The sequence below is a fragment of the Meriones unguiculatus genome, chromosome 5, assembly GCF_030254825.1.
Source record: "Meriones unguiculatus strain TT.TT164.6M chromosome 5, Bangor_MerUng_6.1, whole genome shotgun sequence".
In the NCBI taxonomy this organism is placed as follows: Eukaryota; Metazoa; Chordata; class Mammalia; order Rodentia; family Muridae; genus Meriones; species Meriones unguiculatus.
This window is the reverse complement of record NC_083353.1, coordinates 66,520,883-66,535,830: the sequence shown is the minus strand read 5'-3', so window position 1 is coordinate 66,535,830 and position 14,948 is coordinate 66,520,883.

Genomic DNA, 14,948 nt, shown 5'->3' with positions numbered 1-14,948 from the left:
GATTTCGTTGGAAACGAATATATGTGTTTTTCGGAAGATTTCGTTGCAAGCGAATTTTTTGTATTCTGGGGTAATTTCGTTGGAAGCAAATTTTTTGTGTTCTCGGGTGATTTTTTGAAATCGATTTTTTTTTTTGTTCTAGGGTGATTTCGTTGGAAGGGAATTTTTTGTGCTCTTGGGTGATTTGGTTGGAAGCGAATTTTTTGTCTTCTGTGGTGATTTCGAAGGCAGCGAGTGTTTTATATTCTAGGTTGATTTCGTTGGAAGGGAATTTTTTGTGTTCTGGGGTCATTTCATTGGAAGCGTGTTTTGTGTGCTCTGGAGTCATTTCATTGGAAGCAAATTTTTTTGTGCTCTGGGGTGATTTCGTTGGAAGCGAATATTTGTGTTCTCAGGAGATTTCGTTGCGAGGGAATTTTTTGTGTTCTGCGGTGATTTCGTTGGAAGCGAATTTTTTGTGTTCTCGGGTGATTTCGTTGAAAGGGTATTTTTCTGTTTTAGGGTGATTTCGTTGGAAGCGAATTTTTAGTGTTCTCAGGTGATTTTTTTGAAAGGGAATTTTTTTGTTCTTGGGCGATTTCTTTGGAATCGAATTTTTTGTGCTCTGTGATGATATCTTTGGAAGTGAATATTTGTGTTCTCAGGAGATTTCGTTGGAAAAGAATTTTTTGTCTTCTGGGGTAATATCATTAGAAGAGAATTTTTTTGTTTTCCGGTATTTCCATGGAAGCAATTTTTTGAAGTAGGGGGTCATTTCGTTGGAAGCATGTTTTCTGTGCTCTGGAGTCATTTCGTTGGAAGCGAATTTTTTGTGTTCTGTGGTGATTTCATTGAAAGCGAATTTTTTGTGTTCTGGGGTATTTCGTTGGAAGCGAATTTTTTGTGTTCTCGGGTGATTTCGTTGAAAGGGAATTTTTGTGTTCAAGGGTGCTTTCGTTGGAAGCGAATTTTTTGTGCTCTGGGATGATATCTTTGGAAGCGAATATTTTTGTTCTCAGTAGATTTCGTTGGAAAAAAATTTTTTGTCTTTTGGAGTAATATCGTTAGAAGAGAATTGTTTGTGTTTTCCGGTATTTCCATGGAAGCAAATTTTTGAAGTAGGGGGTCATTGCGTTGGAAGCATGTTTTCTGTGCTATGGAGTCATTTCGTTGGAAGCGAATTTTTTGTGTTCTGGCGTGATTTCGTTGGAAGCGAATTTTTGTGTTCTGGGGTAACTTCGTTCGAAGCGAATTTTTTGTGTTCTGGGTTCCTTTCATTGGAAGCATGTTTTCTGTGCTTTGGAGTCATTTCATTGGAAGCGAATATTTTGTGCTCTGTTGTGATTTTGTTGTAAGCGAATTTTTTGTGTTCTCAGGTGATTTTGTTTATAGCTCATTTTTTGTGTTCTAGCGTGATTGCTTTGGAAGTGAATTTTTTGTGTTCTGGGGTGATTTCGATGGAAGAAAATTTTTTCTGTTCTGTGGTAATTTTGTTGGAAGTGAACTTTTAGTGTTCTCGGGTGATTTCGTTGAAAGCGAATTTTTTGTGTTCTATGGTGATTTTGTTGGAAGCGAATTTTTTTGTGCTCTGGGATGATTTCCTTGGAAGCGAATATTTGTGTTATCTGGAGATTTCGTTGGAAGAGAATTTTTTTGTGTTCTGGGGTAATTTCTTTGGATGCAAATTTTTTGTGTTCTTGGGTGATTTCAATGGAAGCAAATTTTTGAAATATGTGGTCATTTCTTTGGAAGCGTGTTTTCTGTGCTCTGGAGTCATTTCGTTGGAAGCGAATTTTTTGTGCTCTGAGGTGATTTCGTTCTAAGCGAATTTTTTGTGCTCTGGGGTGATTTGGTTGGAAGCGAATTTTTTGTCTTCTGTGGTGATTTCGATGGAAGCGAATTTTTTATGTTTTAGGGTGATTTCGTTGGAGGCGAATTTTTTGTGTTCAGGGGTCATTTCATTGGAAGCGTGCTTTCTGTGCTCTGGAGTCATATCTTTGGAAGCGAATTTTTTGTGCTCTGGGGTGATTTCGTTGGAAGCAAATTTTTTTGTGTTCTCGGGGGTTTCGTTGAAAGGGAATTTTTGTGTTCTAGGGTGATTTCGTTGGAAGCGATTTTTTTCTACTCTGTGATGATATCTTTGGAAGCGAATATTTATGTTCTCAGGAGATTTCGTTGGAAAAGAATTTTTTGTCTTCTGGGGCAATATTGTTGGAAGATTTTTTTGTGTTCTCCGGTTTTTTCGATGGAAGCAAATTTTTGAAATAGGGAGTCATTTAGTTGGAAGCGTGTTTTCTGTGCTGTAGAGTCATTTTGTTGGAAGCGAATTTTTTGTGTTCTGGGGTAACTTCGTTGGAAACGAATTTTTTGTGTTCTGGGGTGATTTCGATTGTAGGAAATTTTTGAAGTATGGGATCATTTCGTTGGAAGTGTGTTTTCTGTGCTCTGGAGTTATTTCTTTTGAAGCGAATTTTTTGTGTTCTGGGGTGAGTTCGATGGAAGCAAATATTTGTGTTCTCAGAAGATTTCGTTGCAAGCGACTTTTTTGTGATGTGGGGTAATTGGTTTGGAAGCGAATTTTTTGTGTCCTCATGTGATTTCAATGGAAGCAAATTTTTGAAGTATACGGACATTTCTTTGGAAGCAATTTTTTTCTGCTTTGGGGAGATTTTGTTGGAAGCGAATTTATTGTGCTCTAGGGTGATTTGGTTGGAAGCGAATTTTTTGTCTCTGTGGTGATTTCGATGGAAGCGATTTTTTTATGTTCTAGGGTGATTTCGTTGGAAGGGAAAATTTGTGTTCTCGGGTCATTTCATTCGAAGCATGTTTTCTGTGCTCTGGAGTCATTTCGTTGTAAACGAATTTTTTGTGCTCTGGGGTGATTTCGTTGGAAGCGAATTTTTTGTGTTCTCAGGAGATTTCATTGCAAGCGAATTTTCTGTGTTCTGGGGTGATTTCTTTGGAAGCGAATTTTTTGTGTTCTCGGGGGATTTCAATGAAAAGGAATTTATGTGTTGTAGGGTGATTTCTTTGGAAGAGAAATTTTTGTGCTCTGGGATGATATCTTTGAGAACGAATATTTGTTTTCTCAGGAGATTTTGTTGAAAAAGAATTTTTTGTCTTCTGGGGAAATTTCGTTGGAAGCAAATTTTTTGTATTCTGGGGTGATTTCGATGGTAGCAAATTTTTGAAGTATGGCGTCATTTTGTTGGACGCGTGTTTTCTATGCTCTGGAGTCATTTCTTTGGAAGCGAATTTTTTGTGCTCTCTGGTGATTTTGTTGGAAGCGAATATTTGTGTTCTCAGGAGATTTCGTTGCAAGCAAATTTTTTGTTTTTTGGGCTAATTTTTTTGGTGCGAATTTTTGGTGTTCTCAGTTGATTTCGATGGAAACAAATTTTTGAAGTAGTGGGTCATTTCGTTGGAAGCCTGTTTTCTGTGCCCTGGAGTCATTTTGTTGGATGCGAATTTTTTGTGCTCTGGGTTGATTTCTTCGGAAGCGAATTTTTTGTGTTCTCAGGTGATTTAGATGGAAGCAAATTTTTGAAGAATGGGGTCATTTCGTTGGAAGCAAATTTTTTGTGTTCTGGGGTGATTTCGTTGGAAGAGAAATTTTTGTGTGCTCAGGATTTTTTAATGGAAGCAAATTTTTGAAGTAGGGGGTCATTTCGTTGGAAGCGTGTTTTCTGTGCTCTGGAGTCATTTTGTTGGAAGCGAATTTTTTGTGCTCTGGGGTGATTTCATTGGAAACGAATATTTGTGTTCTCAGGAGATTTCGTTGCAAGCAAATTTTTTGTGTTCTAGGGTGATTTCGTTGGAAGCGGATTTTTTGTGCTCTTGGGTGATTTGGTTGGAAGCGCATTTTTTGTCTTCTGTGGTGATTTCGAAGGAAGGGAGGGTTTTATGTTCTAGGGTGATTTTCTTGGAAGGGAATTTTTTGTGTTCTTGGGTCGTTTCATTGGAAGCATGTTTTCTGTGCTCTGGAGTCATTTCGTTGGAAGCGAATTTTTTGTGTTCTCCGGTGATTTCGTTGAAAGGGAATTTTTTGTGTTCTAGGGTGATTTCTTTGGAATCGAATATTTTGTGTTCTGCTTTGATTTCAATGGAAGCAAATATTTTCCGTTCTGTAGTAATTTCTTTGGACATAATCTTTTTGTGTTCTCTGGTGATTTCGTTGAAAGGGAATTTTTTGTGTTCTAGGGTGATTATGTTGGAAGCGAATATTTTTGTTCTCAGGAGATTTCTTTGGAAAAGAATTTTTTGTCTTCTGGGGTAATATGGTTGGAAGAGAATTTTTTGTGTTCTCCGGTTTTTTCGATGGAAGCAAATTTTTGAAGTAGGGGGTCATATCGTTGGAAGCGTGTTTTCTTTGCTCTGAAGTCATTTCATTGGAAGCGAATTTTTTGTGCTCTGGGGTGATTTCGTTGGAAGCGAATATTTTGTTTTCTGGGGAGATTTCGTTGTAAGCGAATATTTGTGTTCTCAGAAGATTTCGTTGGAAAAAAATTTTTTCTCTTTAGGGGTAATATCGTTGGAAGAGAATTTTTTGTGTTCTCCGGTTTCTTCAAAGGAAGCAAATTTTTGAAGTAAGGGGTCATTTCGTTCGAAACGAGTTTTCTGTGCTCTGGAGTCATTTCTTTGGAAGTGAATTTTTTGTGTTCTCAGATGATTTCAACAGAAACAAATTTTTGAAGTATGGTATCATTTCGTTCGAAGCGTGTTTTCTGTGCTCTGGAGTCATTTTGTTGGAAGCGAATATTTTGTTTTCTGGGGAGATTTCGTTGTAAGCGAATATTTGTGTTTCAGAAGATTTCGTTGCAAGCGAATTTTTTCTGTTCTCCGTTTTTTTCGATGGAAGTAAATTTTTGAAGTAGGAGGTCATTTCGTTGGAAGCATGTTTTCGGAGCTCTGGAGTAATTTCGTTGGAAGCGAATTTTTTTGTGCTCCGGGTTGATTTCTTTGGAAGCGAATTTTTTGTGTTCTGGGGTGATTTCGTTGAAAGGGAAATTTTGGTGTTCTGGGGTGATTTCGTTGGAAGTGAAATTTTTGTGCTCTGCAATGTTTTCTTTGGAAGCGAATATTTGTGTTCTCAGGAGATTTCGTTGGAAGCGAATGTTTTGTATTTTGGGGTAATTTCATTGAAAGGGAATTTTTTATGTTCTAGGGTGATTTCGTTGGAAGCAAATTTTTTGTGCTCTGGAGTGATTTGGTTGTAAGCGAATTTTTTGTCTTCTATGGTGATTTAGATGGCAGCGAATTTTTTATGTTATAGAGAGATTTCGTTGAAAGCGAATTTTTTGTGTTCTGGAGTCATTTCATTGGAAGCGTGTTTTCTGTGCTCTGGAGTCATTTTGTTGGAAGTGAATTTTTTGTGCTCTGTGATGTTTTCTTTGGAAGCAAATATTTCCGTGTTCTCAGTAGATTTCGTTGGAAGTGAATTTTTCGTGTTCTGGGGTAATTTCGATGGAATAGAAATATTTATGCTCTCAGGATTTTTCGATGGAAGCAAATTTTTGAAGTAGGGAGTCATTTAGTTGGAAGCGCGTTTTCTGTGCTCTGGAGTCATTTCGTTGTAAGCGAATTTTTTGTGCTCTGGGGTGATTTCGTTGGTAGCGCATTTTCTGTGTTCTGGTATAATTTCGTTGGAAGTGAATTTTTTGTGTTCTCGGGTGATTTCGATAGATGCCAATTTTTGAAGTATGGGATCATTTCCTTGGAAGCGTGTTTTCTGTGCTCTGGAGTCATTTCGTTGGAAGAGAATTTTTTGTAGTCTGGGGTGATTTTGTTGGAAGCGAATATTTTGTACTCTGGAGTGATTTGGTTGGAAGCGAGTTTTTTGGCTTCTATGGTGATTTCGATGGAAGCGAATTTTTTATGTTCTCGGGTGATTTCGTTGAAAGCGAATTTTTTGTGTTTTGGAGTCACTTCATTGGAAGCGTGTTTTCTGTGCTCTGGACTCATTTTGTTGGAAGCGAATTTTTTGTGCTCTGGGATGTTTTCTTTGGAAGCGAATGTTTGTGTTCTCAGGAGATTTCGTTGCAAGCGAATTTTTTGTATTCTGGGGTAATTTCGATGGAATAGAAATTTTTGTGCTCTCAGGACTTTTCGATGGAAGCAACGTTTTGAAGTAGGAGGTCATTTCATTGGAAGCATGTTTTCAGAGCTCTGGATTCATTTCGTTGGAAGCGAATTTTTGTGCTCTGGGTTGATTTCGTTGGAAGCGAATTTTTTTGTGTTCTGGGGTGATTTCGTTGAAAGGGAATTTTTGGTGTTCTGGGATGATTTCGTTGGCAGCGAATTTTTTGTGATCTGGGATGATATCTTTGGAAGTGAATATTTGTGTTTTCAGGAGATTTCATTGGAAAAGAATTTTTTCTCTTCTGGGGTAATTTTGTTGTAAGAGAATTTTTTGTGTTCTCTGGTTTCTTCAATGGAAGCTAATTTTTGAAGTAAGCAGTCATTTCGTTAGAAGCGAGTTTTCTGTGCTCTGGAGTCATTTCTTTGGAAGCGAATTTTTTGTGTTCTCGGGTGATTTCAACGAAAAAATTTTTGAAGTATGGTATCATTTCGTTTGAAATGTGTTTTCTTTGCTCTGGAGTCATTTCGTTGGAATCGAATATTTTGTGTTCTAGGGAGATTTCGTTGGAAGCGAATATTTGTGTTCTCAGGAGATTTCGTTGCAAGCGAATTTTTTCTGTTCTCCGGTTTTTTCGATGGAAGTAAATATTTGAAGTAGGAGGTCATTTCGTTGGAAGCATGTTTTCGGAGCTCTGGAGTAATTTCGTTGGAAGCGAATTTTTTGTGCTCTGGGTTGATTTCGTTGGAAGCGAATTTTTTGTGTTCTGGGGTGATTTCGTTGAAAGGGAAATTTTGGTGTCCTGGGGTGATTTCGTTGGAAGCGAATTTTTTGTGCTCTGGGATGTTTTCTTTGGAAGCAAATATTTGTGTTCTCAGGAGATTTCGTTGCAAGCGAATTTTTTGTGTTCTGGGGTAATTTCGATGGAATAGAAATTTTTTGTGCTCTCAGGATTTTTCGATGGAAGCAAATTTTTGAAGTAGGGAGTCATTTCGTTGGAATCGTGTTTTCTGTGCTCTGGAGTCATTTCGTTGGAAGCGAATATTTTGTTCTCTGGGGTGATTTCGTTGGTAGCGCATTTTCTGTGTTCTGGGATATTTTCGTTGGAAGTGAATTTTTGGTGTTCTCGGGTGATTTCGATAGAAGCCAATTTTTGAAGTATGGGATCATTTCCTTGGAAGCGTGTTTTCTGTGCTCTGGAGTCATTTCGTTGGAAGACAATTTTTTGTGCTATGGGGTGATTTTGTTGGAAGCGAAATTTTTGTCTTCTGTGGTGATTTCGATGGAAGCGAATTTTTTATGTTCTGGGGTAATTTCGATGGACGTGAATTTTTTGTGTTCTCGTGTGATTTCTTTGAAAGGAAATTTTTTTATGTTCTAGGGTTACTTTGTTGGAAGCGAATTTTTTTGTGCTCTGGGATGATTTCTTTAGAAGTGAGTATTTGTGTTCTCAGAAGATTTCGTTGGAAACGAATTATTTTGTGTTCTGGGGTCATTTCTTTGGAAATGAATTTTTTGTGTTCTCCGGTTTGTTTGATGGAAGCAAATTTTTGAAGGAGGGTGTCATTTCGTTGGAAGCGTGTTTTCTGTGCTCTGGAGTCATTTCGTTGGAAGCGAATTTTTGGTCCTCTGGTGTGATTTCGTTGGAAGCGAATTTTTTGTGTTCTGGGGTGATTTCGTTGAAAGTGAATTTTGGGTGTTCTGGGGTGATTTCGTAGGAAGCAAATTTTTGTGCTCTGGGATGTTTTCTTTGGAAGCGAATATTTGTGTTCTCAGGAGATTTCGTTGCAAGCGAATTTTTTGTGTTCTGGGGTAATTTCATTGAAAGGGAATTTTTTATGTTCTAGGGTGATTGCGTTGGAAGCAAATTTTTTGTGCTCAGGAGTGATTTGGTTGGAAGCGAATTTTTGTCTTCTATGGTGATTTCGTTGAAAGCAAATTTTTTGTGTTCTATGGTGATTTTGTTGGAAGTGAATTTTTTGTGCTCTGGGGTCATTTCATTGGAAGCGTGTTTTCTGTGCTCTGGAGTCATTTCATTGTAAGAGAATTTTTTGTGCTCTGGGATGATATCTTTGGAAGCAAATATTTGTGTTCTCACGAGATTTCGTTGCAAGCGAATTTTTTGTGTTCTGGAGTAATTTTGTTGGAAGCCAATTTTTTGTGTTCTCGGGTGATTTCGTTGAAAGGGAATTTTTTGTGTTCTATGGTGATTTTGTTGGAAGTGAATTTTTTGTGCTCTGGGATGATTTCTTTAGAAGTGAATATTTGTGTTCTCAGAAGATTTCATTGGAAGAGAATTTTTTGTGTTCTGGGGTCATTTCTTTGGAAATGAATTTTTTGTGTTCTCTGGTTTGTTTGATGGAAGCAAATTTTTGAAGGAGGGGGTCATTTCGTTGGAAGCGTGTTTTCTGTGCTCTGGAGTCATTTCATTAAAAGCGAATTTTTTTGTCCTCTGGAGTTATTTCGTTAGAAGTGAATTTTTTGTGTTCTCGGGTGATTTCCTAGAAAGGGAATTTTTTGTGTTCTGGGGTGATTTCGTTGGTAGCGTATTTTCTGTGTTCTGGGAAAATTTCGTTGGAAGTGAATTTTTTGTGTTCTCGGGTGATTTCGATGGAAGCCAATTTTTGAAGTATGGGATCATTTCCTTGGAAGCGTGTTTTCTGTGCTCTGGAGTCATTTTATTGAAAGAGAATTTTTTTGTGCTCTGGGGTGATTTTGTTGGAAGCGAAATTTTTGTGTTCTAGGGTAATTTCGTTGGAAGCGAATTTCTTGTGTTCTGGGGTAATTTCGTTGGACGTGAATTTTTGTGTTCTCGGGTGATTTCTTTGAAAGGAAATTTTTTATGTTCGAGGGTGATTTTGTTGGAAGCGAATTTTTTTGTGCTCTGGAATGATTTCTTTAGAAGTGAATATTTGTGTTCTCAGAAGATTTCGTTGGAAGCGAATTTTTTTGTGTTCTGGGGTCATTTCTTTGGAAATGAATTTTTTTTGTTCTCCGGTTTGTTTGATTGAAACAAATTTTTGAAGGAGGGGGTCATTTCGTTGGAAGAGTGTTTTCTGTGCTCTGGAGTCTGTTCGTTGGAAGCGAATTTTTTGTGTTCTCGGGTGATTTCCTTGAAAGGTAATTTTTTGTGTTCTGGGGTCATTTCTTTGGAAGCGAATTTTTTGTGTTCTGGGGTGATTTCATTGGAAGTGAATTTTTTGTGCTCTGGGATGTTTTCTTTGGATGCGAATATTTGTGTTCTCAGGAGATTTCATTGCAAGCGAATTTTTTGTGTTCTGGGGTAATTTCATTGAAAGGGGATTTTTTATGTTCTAGGGTGATTTCATTGGAAGCCAATTTTTTGTGCTCTGGAGTGATTTGGTTGGAAGCGAATTTTTTGTCTTCTATGGTGATTTCGATGGAAGCGAATATTTTATGTTCTAGGGTGATTTCGTTGAAAGCAAATTTTTTGTGTTCTGGGGTCATTTCATTGGAAGCGTGTTTTCTGTGCTCTGGAGTCAATTTGTTGGAAGCGAATTTTTTGTGCTCTTGGTTGATTATATTGGAAGCGAATTTTTTGTATTCTCAGGTGATTTCGTTGAAAGGGAATTTTTTGTGTTCTAGGGTGATTTTGTTGGAAGCGAATTTTTTTGTGCTCTGGGATGATTTCTTTAGAACTGAATATTTGTGTTCTCAGAAGATTTCATTGGAAGCGATTTTTTTTTGTGTTCTGGGGTCATTTCTTTGGAAATGAATTTTTTGTGTTCTCTGGTTTGTTTGATGGAAGCAAATTTTTGAAGGAGGGGTCATTTCGTTGAAAGCGTGTTTTCTGTGCTCTGGAGTCATTTGGTTAGAAGCGAATTTTTTGTCCTCTGGAGTGATTTCGTTGGAAGCTAATTTTTTGTGTTCTGGGGTGATTTTGTTGAAAGGGAAATTTTAGTGTTCTGGGGTGATTTCGTTGGAAGCAAATTTTTTGTGCTCTGGGATATTTTCTTTGGAAGCGAATATTTGTGTTCTCAGGAGATTTCGTTGCAAGCGAATTTTTTGTGTTCAAGGGTAATTTCATTGAAAGGGAATTTTTTATGTTCTAGGGTGATTTCGTTGGAAGCAAATTTGTTGTGTTCTGGAGTGATTTGTTTGGAAGCAAAATTTTTGTCTTCTATGGTGATTTCGATGGAAGCGAATTTTTTATGTTCTAGGGTGATGTCGTTGAAAGCAAATTTTTTGTGTTCTGGAGTCACTTCATTGGAAGCGTGTTTTCTGTGCTGTGGAGTCATTTTGTTGGAAGCGAATTTTTTGTGCTCTGGGATGTTTTCTTTGGAATCGAATGTTTGTGTTCTCAGGAGATTTTGTTGGAAGCAAATTTTTTGTGTTCTGGGGTAATTTCGATGGAATAGAAATTTTTGTGCTTTCAGGACTTTTTGATGGAAGCAAATTTTTGAAGTAGGGAGTCATTTCATTGGAAGCGAATTTTTTGTGCTCTGGGATGCTTTTTTTTGGAAGCGAATATTTTTGTTCTCAGGAGATTTCGTTGGAAGTGAATTTTTCATGTTCTAGGGTCATTTCGATGGAATAGAATTTTTGTGCTCTCAGGACTTTTCGATGGAAGCAAAGTTTTGAAGTAGGGAGTCATTTTGTTGGAAGCGTGTTTTCTGTGCTCTGGAGTCATTTCGTTGGAAGCGAATTTTTTGTGCTCTGATGTGATTTCGTTGGTAGCGCATTTTCTGTGTTCTGGGATAATTTCGTTGGAAGTGAATTTTTTGTGTTCTCGCGTGATTTTGATGGAAGCCAATTTTTGAAGTATGGGATCATTTCCTTGGAAGCATGTTTTCTGTGCTCTGGAGTCTTTTCGTTGGAAGAGAATTTTTTGTGGTCTGGGGTGATTTTGTTGGAAGCGAATATTTTGTGCTCTGGAGTGATTTGGTTGGAAGCGAGTTTTTTGGTCTTCTATGGTGATTTCGATGGAAGCGAATTTTTTATGTTCTAGGGTGATTTCTATGAAAGCGAATGTTTTGTGTTCTGGAGTCACTTCATTGGAAGCGTGTTTTCTGTGCTCTGGAGTCATTTTGTTGGAAGCGAATTTTTTGTGCTCTGGGATGTTTTCTTTGGAAGCGAATATTTGTGTTCTCAGGAGATTTCGTTGGAAGCGAATTTTTTGTGTTCTGGGGTGATTTCGTTGGAAGCGAATTTTTGGTGGTCTGGGGTGATTTCGTTGGAAGCGTGTTTTCTGTGGTCTGGAGTGATTACTTTGGAAGCGAATATTTGTGTTCTCAGGAGATTTTGTTGGAAAAGAATTTTTTGTCTTCTGGGGTAATATGATTGGAAGAGAATTTTTTGTGTTCTCCGTTTTTTTCCATGGAAGCAAATTTTTGAAGTAGGGGGTCATATCGTTGTAAGCATGTTTTCTGTGCTCTGAAGTCTTTTCATTGGAAGCGAATTTTTTGTGCTCTGGGGTGATTTCGTTGAAAGCAAATATTTGTATTCTCAGGAGATTTCGTTGCAAGCTAATTTTTTGTGTTCTAGTTTGATTTCGTTGGAAGCGAATACTTGTGTTCTCAGAAGATTACGTTGCAAGCGAATTTTTTCTGTTCTCCCGTTTTTTCGATGGAAGTAGGAGGTCATTTCGTTGGAAGCATGTTTTCGGAGCTCTGGAGATATTTCGTTGGAAGCGAATTTTTTGTGCTCTGGGATGATATCTTTGGAAGCGAATATTTGTGTTCTCGGGTGATTTCGTTGAAAGGGAATTTTTTGTGTTCTGGTGTAATTTCATTGAAAGCGAATTTTTTATGTTCTAGGGTGATTTCGTTGGAAGCGAATTTTTTATGTTCTAGGGTGATTTCATTGAAAGAATTTTTGGTGTTCTGGGGTCATTTCATTGGAAGCGTATTTTCTGTGCTCTGGAGTCATTTCGATGGAAGCGAATTTTTTGTGCTCTGGGGTTATTTCGTTGGAAGCGCATTTTTTGTGTTCTGGGATAATTTCGTTGGAAGTGAATTTTTTGTGTTCTCGGGTGATTTCGATGGAAGCCAATTTTTGAAGTATGGGATCATTTCCTTGTAAGCGTGTTTTCTGTGCTCTGGAGTCATTTCGTTGGAAGACAATTTTTCGTGCTATGGGGTGATTTTGTTGGAAGCGAAATTTTTGTCTTCTGTGGTGATTTCGATGGAAGCGAATTTTTTATGTTTTAGGGTGATTTCGTTGGAAGCGAATTTTTTGTGCTCTGGGATGATATCTTTGGAAGCGAATATTTGTGTTCTCAGGGATTTCGTTGGAAAAGAATTTTTTCTTCTGGGGTAATATCGTTGGAAGAGAATTTTTGTGTTCTCCTTTTTCTTCGATGGAAGCAAATTTTTGAAGTAGGGGGTCATTTCGTTGGAAGCGTGTTTTCTGTGCTCTGGAGTCACTTCGTTGGAAGGGATTTTTTGGTGCTCAGGGGTGATTTTGTTGGAAGCACATTTTTTTGTGTTCTCGGGTGATTTCTTTTAAAGAGATTTTTTGTGTTCTAGGGTGATTTCGTTGGAAGCAAATTTTTTGTGTTCTCGGGTGATTTTGTGGGAAAACAATTTTTTGTCTTCTTGGGTAATATCTTTGGAAGAGAATTTTCTGTGTTCTTATATTATTTCAATGGAAGCAAATTTTTGAAATATGGGGTCATTTCGTTGGAAGAGTGTTTTCTGTGCTCTAGAGGCATTTCTTTGGAAGCGAATTTTTTTTGTTCTGGGGTAATATCGTTGGAATAGAAATTTTTGTGTTCCTAGGATTTTTCGATGGAAGCAAATTTTTGAAGTAGGGAGTCATTTCGTTGGAAGCGTGTTTTCTGTGCTCTGGCGTCACTTCGTTGGAAGCAAATTTTTTGTGCTCTGGGGTGATTTCGTTGGAGGCGCATTTTTTGTGTTAAGGGATAATTTCGTTGGAAGTGAATTTTTTGTGTTCTCGGGTGATTTCGATGGAAGCCAATTTTTGAAGTATTGGATCATTTCCTTGAAAGCGTGTTTTCTGTGCTCTGGAGTCATTTCGTTGGAATCGAACTTTTTGTGCTCTGGGGTGATTTTGTTGGAAGCTAAATTTTTGTGTTCTCGGGTAATTTCGTTGGAAGCGATTTTCTTGTGTTCTTGGGTAATTTCGTTGGACGTGAAGTTTTTGTGTTCTAGGGTGATTTTTTTGGAAGCGAATTTTTTTTGTGCTCTGGGATGATTTCTTTGGAAGCGAATATTTGTTTTCTCAGAAGATTTCCTTGCAAGCGAATTTTTTGTGCTCTGGGTTGATTTCGTTGTAAGCGAATTTTTTGTGTTCTCTGGTGATTTCTTTGAAAGGGAATTATTTGTGTTCTAGGGTGATTTCTTTGGAAGCGAATTTTTTTGTGCTCTGGGATGATTTCTTTCGAAGCGAATATTTGTGTTCTCAGGAGATTTCGTTGGAAGCGAACATTTTGTGTTCTGGGGTAATTTCGTTCAAAGCGATTTTTTTGTGTTCTCGGGTGATTTCAATGGAAGCAAATTTTTGAAATATGGGGTCATTTCGTTGGAAGCCTGTTTTCTGTGCTCTGGAGTCATTTAGTTGGAAGCAATTTTTTGTGTTCTGGGGTGATTTCGTTGGAAGCGAATTTTTTGTGTTCTAAGGTAATTTCATTGGAAGCGAATTTTTTGTGTTCTCCGGTTTTTTCGATGGTAGCAAATTTTTGAAGTAGGGGGACACTTCGTTGGAAGCGTGTTTTTTGTGCTCTGGAGTCATTTCGTTGGAATCGAATTTTTTGTTCTCTGTGGTGATTTTGTTGGAAGTGAATTTTTTGTGTTCTCGGGTGATTTCGTTGAAAGGGAATGTTTTGTGTTCTCGCGTGATTTCTTTGTAAGCTAATTTTTTGTGATCTCGGGTGATTTCGATGGAAGCAAATTTTTTGTGATCTTTGTTGATTTGTTTGGAAATGATGTTTTTGTGATCGGGGTAATTTTGTTGGAAGCGAACTTTTTATGTTCTGGGTTGATTTCGATCGAAGCGAATTTTTTTGTGTTGTGGGGTGATTTTGTTGGAAGCGAATTCTTTGTGTTCTGGGCTAATATCTTTGGAAGCAGGTGTTATGTCCTTTGGAGTCATTTCATTTGAAGCGAATTATTCTCTGTTCTGGTGTGATTTCTTTAGAAACGAATTTTTTGTCCTCTGTGGTGATTTCGTTGGAAGCAAATTTTTGTGTTCTGGGGTAATTTGTTTGGAAGCAAATTTTTTGCATTCTCGGGTGATTTCGTTGGAAGCAAATTTTTCGTGTTCTAGGGTGTTTTCGTTGAAAACGAATTTTTTGTGCTCTGGGGTAATTTTGTTGGAAGCGAATATTTTGTGTTCCTCGGGTGATTTCGATGGAAGTGAATTTTTTGTGTTCTGGGGTAATTTCGTTGGAAGCGAATTTTTTGTGGTCTGGGTTTATTTCGTTGTTAGCGAATTTTTTGAAGTATGGGGTGATTTCGTTGGAAGCGTGTTTTCTGTGCTCTGGGGTGATTTCGTTGGAAACGAATTTTTTGTGTTCTCTGGTGATTTCGATGGAAGCGAATTTTTTGTGGTCTGGGATGATATCGTTGTTAGCGAATTTTTTGAAGTATGGGGTGATTTATTTGGAAGCATGTTTCCTGTGCTCTGGAGTCATTTTGATGGAAGCGAATTTTTTGTGGTCTGGGTTTATTTCGTTGTTAGCGAATTTTTTGAAGTATGGGGTGATTTCGTTGGAAGCGTGTTTTCTGTGCTCTGGGGTGATTTCGTTGGAAACGAATTTTTTGTGTTCTCTGGTGATTTCGATGGAAGCGAATTTTTTGTGGTCTGGGATGATATCGTTGTTAGCGAATTTTTTGAAGTATGGGGTGATTTATTTGGAAGCGTGTTTCCTGTGCTCTGGAGTCATTTTGATGGAAGCGAATTTTTTGTGTTC